This window comes from Babylonia areolata, chromosome 9, assembly GCF_041734735.1.
Source record: "Babylonia areolata isolate BAREFJ2019XMU chromosome 9, ASM4173473v1, whole genome shotgun sequence".
In the NCBI taxonomy this organism is placed as follows: domain Eukaryota; kingdom Metazoa; phylum Mollusca; class Gastropoda; order Neogastropoda; family Buccinidae; genus Babylonia; species Babylonia areolata.
The window spans coordinates 36,498,475-36,512,984 of record NC_134884.1 but is presented as its reverse complement, the minus strand read 5'-3'; positions in this window follow the sequence as shown (position 1 = coordinate 36,512,984).

Here is a 14,510-nt window from a genome sequence, read left to right as displayed (position 1 = left end):
ACGCACATTAAAGATCCTGTAATCCATGTCAGTGTTCGGTGGGTTATGGAAACAAGAACATACCCAGCATGCACACCCCCGAAAACGGAGTATGGCTGCCTACATGGCGGGGTAAAGAACGGTCATACACGTAAAAGCCCACTCGTGTGCATACGAGTGAACGCAGAAGAAGAAGAAGCTGCTGTTTGATAACCCCTTCATGTGTGGCTATGGCCTATAATGAATAAACCATTCATTCATTCATTATCTCTCTTGAAAAACATATTACTAGTACTACCAGTTTATAATTTGGGATTATTTTCTTTACAAGTCACTTGTTAGAATGCACCTATGTTTACAGGCTGGAGGCCCAAACATTAGAATTTGTGAACCTGTTTCTGCCTCAGTCTCTCTCTCTCTCTGTCTTGTCGCTGTCTCGTTCTTGCCATCTGTTCTCTCTCTCTCTCCCTCTCTCCCTCTCTCTCTCTCTCAGAGATGTCTTATGATGTGACACATTTATACACATGTTTGAATGTGATCTTAATGTTTTGAATGTTACACTTTCATTTCACCTGTTAGTGTTACAGTCCACACTACTGAAATACATGTTTTTAGAACGTGGACCAAAAAACAAACAAACAAACAAAAAATTGTTTTCAGTTCCAAAGACTTACGTAAAGTGCAGTTATGCTTGTTCTTCAGTTTAATGGTGGGTTTTTTTGTTTGTTTGTTGTTGAGTTTTCAGATGTGACAGAGTTTTGGATTCAAGTTTAACATATTTGAGTTTTCCGAAGTCATGCAGCCCTGATCTGACTCTGTGTAGTTAGTTTGACTGTCAGCAGCCAATTTCAAATGTCTGTTCACATAGTGTGGTTTTAGACAAGAGTATTTATCATTAGTTCTTGCAGATTTGTCAGTCTGTGTTTGGTCACAAGGTCATCAGTACCTCAGTTCAGTTGATTATGTTTTGATGGGACTGCAGGATGTTCTGTTCTTATTTTGTTTCCATCATTTACAATCATTGTGTCTTTCTTTTTTAATTCTTTCTTTCTTCTTTTTACATTTAAATGTATTGATGTACTTAATTGTTCGGTTTTTGTTTTGTTGTTGTTGTTGTTGTTTTTCATTCTAGTTTGTTGGCGCTCAGTATTTATTTGATTTATTTATAGGAATGTTTTTTGTTGTTGTTGTTGCTTTTTTCTTTTTTTTTGCTTTTTTTTTCTTTTCTTTTTTGTAGCAGATGCGGTGTAGCGTAAATGGGTCAGTCTGCATGTTTTGCCGCCCTCCTTAAATCTGAAACTGGAAGATCTCATGAACTAGTTATTGATGCAGAGGTGTGTTGAGAAGAGAGCATGCTTCGGGGAGCCCGTAATTGCAGTGTCTCCTTTTACATCTATTGCTATGATTTATGTTGTTGCTGCAATGTGTGTTTATGTATTGATATTTTTCCCCCTTTTTTTCTGTATATATCTTGTAAGAGGGAAAAGGGAGGAAGGAGAGAGAGAGAGAGACAAAGTATGTGTGTGTGTGTGTGTGTGTCTTTCTTCAGTTTAACATCTTTTCACTGTTAAGTGATATGTAAAAAAAGAAAAAGAAAGAAAAAAAGGAATATAATGTATGAGCGTTGGTTGGAAGGGAGGATGAGGGGGGGGGGAACGATGGGAAGAGATGGTTGGATGACTGAGACAGGGAAGGAGACATAAAAAGTGGCAGAAGTTAAACGGAAGAATAATGTGTGTGTGTGTGTTGTTTTAGTTTGCACAGTATGGCATTACAGAGTAAAAGAAGGGATTGGAGAGGGATAAGCAATGAGGAGGGCGTGGGTGGTGGTGGTGGTGTTACCTTTTTAGGTTTTGCTTTGTTTGCTGGTCATGGACCACACATCTTGCTCTTCAAGATGAGAATTTAATGATCTCCCTTAATGAGCATGAATTTGTCTCACAGCAGATAGACTGCATGTCACTGGGTGCCTGAGTGTATGTGTGCATGACTTTACTAGTTTCCAAGATTGCTTCAGAGCTGTTAAGCCAGTGAGTCAGCTTTAATTTTAAATGCCTTCTTAATCCTTGTTTGTATTTTTTTAATTTAAGCAACAGGTGAGGTTAGAAAATGTGCCTTCAGTCATGATTTTGGACCAACATGTTTTGGTTTTATATTGAATAGATGTCAGTGTCTGAGTTTGAGTGAACCGACACATGTTGTTTTTTTGTGATACGTGTAGTCATTTCTTGTGTGAGAATATGCGTAGTCAAACATATGTGTCACTGCAGTCAGGGCAGTCTGTCGCTTGTCTTGTTTTCTGAACTGAGGGTGTTTACGGACATGTGTTATGTTTATATCGACACAGATTGAATATTTGTTTCCTCAAGATTTGCATTGATTGTTTCTTAGCATTCATCTGTGAAATATGTTGAGTATTTTGTGTGTAAAGGTTGTTTACGGACACATGTTGCGGTTATATGGACCCAGGTTAAACCTTTGTTTCCTGAAGATTGGTATTAATTGATTGTGAGCATTTGTCTATGAAATATGTTCAGATATTTTTGTGTTTGTGTGTGGTATACTGTTTAGCAGGCATTCTGATTTTTTGTTGGTATCAAAGTCTTTCTTGTGATACTTGTGAAGCGTTCATGGATTGTTTGCCTTGTTCATCATTTCATGACTGGCATTTATGATCTTTTGGAATAAGTAGTCCTTGCAATGTGTATATTATTTTATGTTCAGGAAACCAATATTGATTGTTTTTTGTTGTTTTTTTTTCGTTTTTTGTTGTTGTTGTTGTTTTGCACTGGCATTTAACACATGTATGTTGACTGTGGTGCTAAATATGATTGCACTTTTTCTTCATTCCTAATTTGCAGTTGGCACAAAAAGTGAACTGGAAAATGGAACTAAAGTTATGTTTTTTGGGTTTTTTTAATTTTGATTGTTTTCTAATGTATTTTTATGTGTTTATTTATGTAATTATTATTATTGTTGTTTGTTTTGTTTTGTAAATCAAAATGATTTGACAATTTGAATCATCAAAAATAAGTTTTTATTAAAAGTCTTTCTATTTTTTCGTTTTCGTCTTGATCGTTTGCGAAATGGATTAAGGTAAACATTTGAAACTAAAGTATGCTGATCCAGTTAAGGACATTTATGATAACAAATTCTTTGGAAGAAAAAAAAATCCCCAAATTTTGTTCTCTTCCCTTGCTGTGTGCCCATTGCTGTGTGATCAACAGCAACAAAGCTGTAGTTTTTCAACAGTCCATTTTTATGACTGCATGGATAGGAATATTTCCGTAGTAAATGCATTTCTGTTTCTGTATTGGCATTTTAGCATGTTTTTGTAATTTCTTTTTAATTCCTGTTTGTTTAGTTCAGTTTTGTTGTTGTTGTTGTTTTTTTCTTTTTCTTTTTTTTGGCTTTGTTTTTCTAGGGAGTGGGGGGTCCTTTATTTTACTTTGATTTGGTATTGAGGTAAACATCACTAGACCTGACTGCATACTTTTCAGTGTTACAAAGATCACGCCCATACATGTGATTGTCAGTTTACAGATCAGAGTTTGAGTTTGCAGCAGATTTGAGGTTTTTGAATGATAAGAGAGGATTTCACCAGTAGAGGAAAAAAAATGTGATCATTTTTTTAAACCTGAGAAATATACCAGCACTCACAAAAAAGTCCAGACACAAGAGTTGTGCCTTGCGTTAAACATGAAAGTTAACTGCTGCTGACAGAAACAAAGATAGGGGGTGCATGATGTCTGTGATCATTCTGCTTGCCTTGCACAGTGGCCAGAGCTTTTGCTGCGAGACATGTCATGTCAGTCATGTTGTTTTCTCTCCATGCTCTGTGCCATCCACTATAGCAGACACTTTCGTTACGTGTCATCAAATACTCAGGATGGTTTTTGCCTTTGTCATCCTTTTTTTGTTTTGTATTGGGATGTTTTTTTGTTTTTTTGTTCTAGCACTAACGGCCAGAACCTTCTTCATGATTTTATCATATACGCAAGCCTGCACTACATACATAAACACGTGTGTGTGTGTGTGTGTGTGAGTGCACGTGTATGTGCGGATGCATACACGCACGCATGCATGCACACACACTTCTTTTTTTTGTTAAATACATTGATGATGCTATCAACTGTTGTTTGATTTTGGGGTCAATACATTGATGATGCTGTTAAATGTGGTTTGATATTCAGGGGTTGATTTTCTTTTCAGATTTGAAATACTGAAAAGTGGAATTAATTTACACAGCCAGTTGATATCACTGTACAGTTTAATGTTGCACAAAAAGAAGATCAAGAACAGTATTTTTATTTCCAAAAGTTTTGGATGTATCATGGTTTTTGCTGCTCAGTTATGTGGATAACCTGAAAGGTACTAGTAGTTTCTGTACCTTGTTTGACCTTTTCTCTTTTTCAGGAGAAGAAATATTTGATATGACAGAAGAGCAATGCAGATTGGTTTGTTTTTAATACTCAGTACAACACATAAACATTTCAAGATTGCATTTAAGTGTTTTGATATGGCAAATGAGCATTGTTCTGTTTTTCATTCTGATTTATAGTGAATGTGCACAGCAATGAATCATTTAGATGACATGGAGCTTTAATACAATAAAGCTTATGAACTTGAAATCATATTAAGCACCATGTCTCTTGTTCTTTACACTCGTCCCCTTAAAGATATTTATGTCTAATCATTATGACGATGATGGTGATTATTTTTAAATCAGTTGCATCTTTGTGTTCATGATGATGATGATGATTTTGAAATGGGTTCCATATTTGTTTATGCATATTATGTGGAAAGATACGTTATTAATTGTGCATTTTATGTAGAAAGATATATTTTGTTATGTTATTGATATTTTGCATATTATGTGAAAAGATATATTTTGTTATGTTGTTGACATTTTGGTGGTCTGTGCAGCCTTGGATATTATCTGATTGTGACTGTGTGTGGTTTATGTGTTTTGTTCACATATTTTGAACAACTGGGGAGGGGGTGGGGGGTGTTTATTTCAAGTTGAGGACAGGATTCAATTCGTTCGACATTGCTTCAATAATTTCACACTGCTTTCTAAAATGATTAGATCTGCTTGCAGGTTATATTCTCTCCACCCAATCAGTTCATCCCATTCTCTTTTTATTCCCACTCCTCAGCAAAATATGATATTTTTATGTTGGAAGAAATCGTTTGAGTTTGATAAATTCTTCAGTTTTGGTGGAAAAGAAAAAAATTGTGCACATATAGGTGCTTGTGAACCCAAACACAAGCGCACATGAGCAAGTGTACACATATGCGCGCGCACGCGCGCGCACACACACACACACACACACACTCTAAAAGTGTTGTTTTTGGTTTTTTGAGTTTGTAAGATTGTCATTTGTCCTGTACAGATAAAGCTGTATTGCTCTTCAAATGTACAATCACTCTTCCGGGTTATATATTGCAAGGTTTGCTTCAGATAGCCATTCCTTAGTCACCCTTTTGAAGAGCTGGTGTTTGTATGTGAGGAAGGAAAACCAGCAAGTTTTCACTTTGTAAGTCTTGGTTTTTTTAATAATATTTTTAAAGTATTTTTTAGATATCATTTTAGTGGGAAAATTACTTAACTGAAATACAGTGTTACTATCATCCATAGCAGTAGTAAGTCTTGTTCATTCAGTTTCATTTTAATGGGAAAATGTCAATTGCTGTGTTACTGGCCTTCCATGGTGTAGTTAGTTCTTGTTTATTCGATATCACTTTAGTGGGAAAGTTCCCCAGATGAAATACTTTGTTATTAATTTAACACCACCAACGACCAGATGTTGTTAATTTAACACCACTAACGACAAGAGGTTAGAATTCATGAAGGGCAGATTATGGCAAGATTTTTATGTGGGACAGCTTATATCGCCCCCCCCTCCCCTCCCTACCTCTCGATGTGAATGGAAAATGAGCTGGTGGAACGCACTGTCCTTCAGCCTGGTCCATGCCTTAGTTCTTGATCTCCCTAGTGATAGTGACAGGCTCCACATATGAGTGATTAGAACGTTGGATTGTTTTGGGGTGGTGGGGAGATGCTCATTAGTTCAGGGTCAGCGACAGTATTGATTTCCCCCTCACTTTTTGTTGTAGTTGTTGTTTAATAGGAGAGAGGGATTGTGTGTATGTGTGTGTGTGTGTGTGCACGCACACCTGAAAGAGGGAGAGAAAGAGAATGTTTTGGTTTTGTGGTGGTACTTACTCATAAAGCAAACCCATTGTATATACAGGAATGTAAAGATCAAAACAAGTATTTGAAGAAAAAAAAAAGAAGCTGCAGGAGTTGTGAGATTGACAACTGTGGGCATTTCTTTTTTCAGTAAGCATTTCTGATCAAATCTGCTGTGGTGGTCACTTTCAAATATTTGATGTTGAGTCACAAACACACACACACACACACACACATATATATATATATATATATATGCATATGCTGATTTTATACATGTAATTATTAATGAACATTGCACTTGTTAAGTGATTGTTGTGTGTGAGATAATGCTGATACTTAAATATGTTTGTAAATATGTAAGAGTGAGCGAAAATGTGTGTGTGTGTGTGTGTAGTTTGGCCTGATTGATAAAATGCAGCAAATACTAATTGTGTCCTGATGTTGGTGAAAATGACGAGGGTCAACTGGTGTGTATACAAAAGAAAATATGTGCTTCAAAAAAAGTTAATACCTGTGCATTACATCCATGTATAAATTGATTTGTCTTGTGCTGAGGTCTCATTCTCTGGTGCAATAAGATGTTTTGCAGCAGAAGTCATTTTAGTCATTGTTTGCATTTGCCAGTTTTTTCAGAAACTTTTTTTTTTTCAGGTGAGGTGGAAATGGGAGAGAGGGGGGCAAACATTACTAAGATGACAGCCTGCAAAGGGGGAGGGAGGAGGGTGTGTTTGGAAATGGGATGGGGGGGTAAGATGGGGAGAAAATGTCAAAAAAAAGATTTTTTTTTTTTTTAAACAAAAGAAAAATAAACATTAAAAAAGAGAAAACTATTGTAATGTTTGTATTTGTTTGTGTGTGTGCGCGCGCGCGTTGGTATAATATATATGCATTGTGTTTGCACAAATGATGTAATGTCCCTCAACCCAAATTTCTTTGAGAGTCGTCCAACAGTTGTTATTCTTAATTTGCACTTGTAACCATTTTGATCCCCAGCATATACTTTGTTTTCATGTGCATTTCATTACTTACTTACTGCCCATTATGCACTCTGGCACAAAGGGCAACAACCACTAAGATCCACCACTCATGTCTGTTTCGGTCCCAATCTCCGAATCATGGTGCCCCAGGTCATCTGAGGTGTGCTTCAGGGTCTTGAGTTATCCTTTGACTGTTCTGCACCATGTGTTCTTTGGCCTTCCTCTCTTGCGTCTGCCTTCTGGTGTCCAGTGACAGGCTGTCCAGGTGATGTGACCTTGCTCTTTTCACATGACCTGCTCAATCTGTTTCCACCACCTTCTCATGATTATGGCTTCCATATTTTCACAATTACACTGGGCGAGCAGCTGTTGATTGGAGACAGTACTTGGCCAGAAGATTCACAGGATTTTTCTTTTTTGTGTGTGTGTGTAAGGCTAACAATTTTGTTAGATCACTGTCAGTCATCCTCCAGCATTCTGAGCCTTAGAGCAGTGTTGAAAGGACAAAACTCTGGTACAATCTTGGTTTGGTGTTTGTGCTGTGATGTCACTGCCTGTTCCCCAATAAGTAGTTTATGTTGCATTGCTAATATTTTCCTATCCTGCTGAGCAATAATTTTGTGTTACCTGAACTTCAGTGTACTTAGCCTTAAAGTTGAACACAAAGGGATTTAGGCAGTCTTGCCATTTATTGACCTTAGAAATGTGATTTAATCATTCCCAAGTTCACCCATGTCCATGAGTGGACTTTAACATAATATATGACCCTTTTTACCCCACACCTTTGACACCCTTATTCCATTTTCAGGGGTGTGCATGCTGGGTATGTTCTTGTTTCCATATCCCACCCAGCAATGACAAAGATTTGGGGATATTTAAAATGAGCATGTATTACTTGCATGCATGTGCGCGCACACACACACACACACACACATGCACATGCACATTAACAGTCCTGACACATTTCAAATTGTGGTACACAATGAGTATAATTATGTAGCCTTAAAAAAAAAATATATATATATATATATATATATAAATATAAAAGAAAAACCATTATAAAAGAACTCAGCCTACATATTTTACATAAATCAGTAATGTGCACCTCTATGTGATGTGTCCTGAAAGAAAATAAAGATAGATGAGACTGAGACTGCACATTCATAGCAGTCTGCCCCTTGATCCATTCCTCCTCCTGGCCTGAGCAATGCAACATATTAAAGAGAGGGAAAAAAATCAAACACCCATTCATGTAGACAGCAGCAATTGTAGACCTACAATGATGACTAATTATAACACAAAGCAAGAACAACAAAATAAAGTCTTTTAAAAGATTATATTAAAAAAAAAAACCCACCTAAAACTATGGCATGATATATATTTGAAATGTTACATAATAATAATAATAATAATGGATACTTATATAGCACACTATCCAGAAATCTGCTCTAGGTGCTTTACAAAAACGCTTTTGTTAACATAAAACATTATATCTATGTTACACACACACACCAAAATGTGACTACACACACACACACACACGCACACACACACACTGCATACATACATTTTAACATACATGTGTATCTAACAGCTACCGTAACACATACACACACATAGGCAGGCACAAACTTACATAAACACACTCACACACAATACACATTCATATACATGCATGTAGTTATGTACACATGCATATGTATACACACATAGTCAAGCACAGCTAACGAAAAGGTAGTGGACCTGCCACAATTGAACTTATTGCTGAGGGAAAAGGTGAGTTTTGAGATGAGATTTAAAAGATGCGAGGGAATCAGAATGACGGAGGTTATCACGTCTTTGGCGATTGAAAAGAAAACGATCTGTGTCCATAGGTTTTACATATGACAAAAGAGAATGTAGAAGTACAAAAGCAACCCACTACCCCCTGATCCCACTTCCCTCACAAACAATAACAACAAAACAAACGCACACACAAACACTATTAGGATCATCAGGATGAAACAATGTGTAGACCAGTGGACTTCTGTCCATAGATGGAGGGAACAGTGCAGAGGAAATGACGAAAATTGAAAAGAAATCTAATCACAACAGTAGAATACAACACTTAAGTATGGTATACAATTATCATGTAATAGTAACCTGGACAAGGAGAGAAAAATATGGCTATCCAACAGAAAAAATTAGCTTCAACAAGAAATCAAAACAACCAACAATGCAAGTTAAGTAGGACCAGTCCATTTGCAAATAAACTCGTGAAGTTACGTCTATAAACATTAACAAACAAAACTCTTATATATAGATAGGTAGATAGATTTATATGTGTGTGTATAAATATATATATTTATTAACAAATAATGAGGCCAGGAAATGAAATGATTAACAAATGGTAAAGAGTGGTAACTAACTCTCGCCATTCACAAGGTACACAACTTCAAGTCAGTGCTGCTTACCCTACCGATTCAGCTAGCACACAGGTACATAAAAAGATACATTTGAACAAACCCCAAACACCCCCACCCCCCACCCCCCCAAAAAAACAACAACAAAAACAAGATTTACAGACGCCGGGGCCTGAACTTATACCGATCATTTGACATGTGCACACAGCAGCGAAGACAGAAGAAATGTGCAAACACAAATTAGCTTTTATTCAAGACTGGCATAGCCTCTTTAACTGTGAATAAGCCACACAGAACACATGGACAACACAGAACAAACACATGGTTGCCTCGGTGGTTTTTCAACTGGACATTACAAATAATGAGGCCAGGAGATGAAATGATTAACAAATAGTAAAGAGTGGTAACTCTCTCCATTCACAAGGTACACAACTTCAAGTCAGTGCTGCTTACGCAACTGATTTAGCTAGTACACAGGTAAATAAAAGGTACATTGGAACAAACCCAGACACTTCCTCAAAAAAGGAAGCGCCGGTCCTGTCTTTATACCGATCATTTGCCTCAGCTAGCACACAGGTAAATAAAAGGTATATATATATATATATAACTTGTCTGAAAACAAACCTTTTTAGTACAATTTATTATGTGCAACAGGTGTAAACAAAGTTATGACATAGACAACACAGGATATAGGCATCCAATGATACTGGAAAGTTTGGGATAAGAAACACATCTCAACAAAATAATGTCTGAAAAAAACTAGATTAGAATATACATGTATTTGATAACTATGTACAACATTTGTTAACAGAATTATGACATATACAATGCAGGATGTACGCATCCCATGATGTGGAAAGTTCCATGGAGATAAACTGCGCAAAGCTGGTCCGATATTGAAAAAAAGAGAGAGAGAGGTGGGGGGAGGGGCATCATAAGACCACAAATGCAGACTGACAGCACAGCAGAATGAGTGTCCCAGGAACTGATGATGTTGAGAATAGGAAACACATTTAACATTACAAAATACACATCGGATGCAGACGTATACATACATATATACATACATTCATACATACATTCACAAAGACCCCTGGTTTGGATAGAAAAGCATGCTTTTTAACCCAACAAACAGAACTCCACATTCATGTAAGAGCACACACACACACACATACTCACCCACACGCGGATTACACATCGGATATATATAGTCACATACTTTGAAACTGGCATTATATTGATAAGTGTGTTGAGCCTATAGTGACAGCTGGCAGGCGGTTTTTGGTATACTGAAGTGAAGGCACATGACATACATACACACATACATACAAAACAGCTGAAATGGTAGATTAAAGCAAAACGAATGTGTCTAAACAATTCCAAGGTGAACAAAATATGGCAAAAATTAAGATATTCAACTTCTAAATGGGACAGGTAGTGATGAGTTTTATCTTTAATACAATCAGGCATCTGAAAAGAGGCAAAGGAGGACAGCGTTGAATGGTCAGCTCAGTTGTGCTATAAAACAAACCCAAGCTGTTTGCACTGACATTGGGATTGTTTAGTCTTTACTTGTATCTCCGTAGAGACGTTACCCACAGCTGGTTGAGGAAATTGATACAGACGGACATGACAGTGGGGGAAAAAATGCAGGCAAGCAACGCTTATCTCGTCAACTGAGGCTTGCTTAAAGATAAAATCGCTGTGTTTCCAGCAAAAACTACTTTCGGTTCGACAAAAGCTGGCTCCTGACGGTGAGCATAAATATTCGTATACCATAAACCATCAATATTCATCCCCTCGCCATTCATGTTTTTTTCAAGTGGCGTTTTGCAGTAGGAATCACATGTGAACCATATTTGCCTCTTGATCAATAAAACAATCGTTCGTTTATTTTCTGTATGATCTTCCGACCCTTTCATACAGTATCAGTTTCAGTAGCTCAAGGAGGCATCACTGCGTTCGGACAAATCCATACACCACATCTGCCAAGCAGATGCATGACCAGCAGCGTAACCCAACGAGCTTAGGCCTTGAGAGAAAAAAAAAGATTTAAAAAAAATAAATAAAATGAAAATAAATAGATAAAATAAAATTAAAATAAAATAATAAATAAAATATAATAAAATAACAAACAAAATAAAACAAACAAACAATAAATAAATGAATAAAATAAAAAGAAATAAGTAAATAAATAAATAAAGTAGATAAATACATAAAAAAGAACTACTACTAATAATAATATTTATAAGGCGCAAAAACGTGATGAAGTCAACTGTAAGCGTTAAAAAAAAATCAATCAATCAAATAAAATAAAATAACTAAATAAAAAAGACAACAATGATGATAAATAAGGCAACAAAATGTAAAACATGCAGACACACATATGCAACAACCATGCAGTTTCACAGGTATGGATGCGCAATCACATACACATAAGCGTACATAAGCCCTAACACACACATTATCCTGCACGCCCTCTCCTCCACACACTTATTTCTAGGCAGCGTATCGCAGTTTCCACGGCGCACACACACACACAAACACAGTCAAACTTACTTGTACAAGCACACATTCGTACGCCCATATGCCCTACCCCCCATCACATATATACAAATAAATTATGTAAATGCACACCCGCACGTTTTCCCTTTCGCCCTCATATATAAACAAAAGCATAACAAAACAGATTAAAAAAATTTAAAAACAAACAAACACAATAAACAACAACTAAAAACAACAACAAAAACAAGCAGGGAATAATGATTGCTTTGTTGTGTGCATGTTTAAAATTAAAATGCTTCTTTCAATAATCTTGTTCTCCAATTTACAAATGTGATACTACTTAGACTTTATTTCCTAATGACGTTTCTGATTCAATACAAATATGAAGCAAGAAGATGGTTAAAATATAATCAGAATACATCATATCAAGGGAAACGACTATGTACCAGTCCACCCTGGAGATAATTTCAGCCCTTGTCCGTGATTGCGACAGCGAAGGAACAGCTTCAACCAGTTTTTCCATGCCCCTCCCTCTGCTAAAAGCGGGGACAGTCGAAGGTACGGTGGAGTTTATAGATAATAATTTTTTTTTTTTTAATGTAAAAACTTCAGTTTTGAACAACTGGCAGTGCAAGCTGTGCAATTCTTACCGTGTACATTTTCTTTTCAGTATAGCGCCTATGTCTTGCGGCCGCAACACTCGATAACAGCTTGATTACAATCATGAGACAGCTGGACGAAAGAAGCCGATGGAACAGGCGACCGCAACTGAGCCAAGAAATCAAAAACAGAGGAGTGAGGTGGTGGAAGGGTGAGGGAGCAAGGACACAGCCTGAGTAACAAAAGCTAGGTACTATATAGAAGGAGCCGTGAAAAGAGCAGCTAGGTAAGGCGAGTGAGTGGGGGGGGGGGGGGGGGGGGGGGGGGGGGGGGGGGGGGGGGGGGGGGCAGTGTAGGGGCAGGGGTAGAGAGGGAGACTGACGTCATATTATGAAGAGATCTAGTATTGTGAGTGTGATGTAAGTCGATCAACACCTCGCCCACAGGAATACTACTGATCAGTACACTGAAATGCACTGACGCATACACCGTCAGATAGACACCGTGAGACGGACACACTGACACACACACACACACACACACACACACACACACACACACTGTCCCCTCAATACTATGTAAGCATATATATATATATATATATATATATATATCCACACTAAATGCTCTCTATTAGTGTTTAACACACACACACACACACACACACACACACACACACACACACACACACACACACACATACATACACTGACACCTCTGTCTGTGTGTGTGTGTGCGCGCGCGCGCGCGTGTGTGCGTGTGTGTGTGCGTGCCGGCGTGGTATCAGTCTCAGTTTACATTATGTATCAGTGCCGGATTGTAAGACTGACCTCAGTCAGTGTTGCCGGTATAACTGAACAGCTGAAGAGACTATTTTCGTCAGTTTCCATTGTAAAGGCCTCTAGACTGTTCAGATTAATTCAGATTGCAAAATAAACATACACATCAGTGAACAAATATCCTCGATCTGCGAACAAAACATGCAGAAACAGAATATATCCTTCGCAGTGACTCAGAGCCGGCATATAATGAAGAAAATGAAGTCATCTTTAAAGTATGAGTATTCATAACTTACTTTAAGGAGGGGATTTATGACCTCGCCCAGAAGGGTTAACTCACTCAGTACGGGCAGTCCTCTCTTCTCCTCCACACAGACCCCTCGGATGTCCAGTGGGTGTCTCTATGACCCAACCTTTAGCTTCCGTCGTCAGAATTGTGGTATTCTTTGTCAACATTCACCTCTTCAGTGTAAGAGCCTTCCGCTTGTCATATTTTGATGGTTGTAATTGGGGTGAAACGCTGTTAACGTCGTCTCTTTCGCCGTTCGTATGGAGAGAGTTAAATCCCGATAAGAATGGAGAGAAGACGCCATCTGCTGATGGCGCCCAGCCCACCAGTGCACTGCACCTCAGTGCGGTGAGTCTACCAAGTGGGCTGCGTTCACTGCTCATCTCTGAAGTCACTGCACTGATGTCTTCATACGACTCGCGATCAGTAGAACTGCATGACTAACATTATACGAGCTTTACTACACAAAACAGGGAGAAATTCACACATCATGCGCAATATTACACGATGCGTTTACATATCTCACACTGAGGCCTTGTCATAATAGATCAGGGTCCCCATGACAGTTGTCTGAAACAGTGTCATTCAGTCTCACTGCCGGTACACAAGTTCGGCGATGAGCAAATGACCTCCCTTGCACGCCACCCACAATCGTCCCCGAGTGTCCGTGGTGAGAGCTGTGGGGCACACCAACAACGGATGATCTTCATTCAAGTATCTGACAAAGACATACTTCCCGCTGTCACTGGACCGGCAAGCCAAGTGGATGGAATCGGTTTC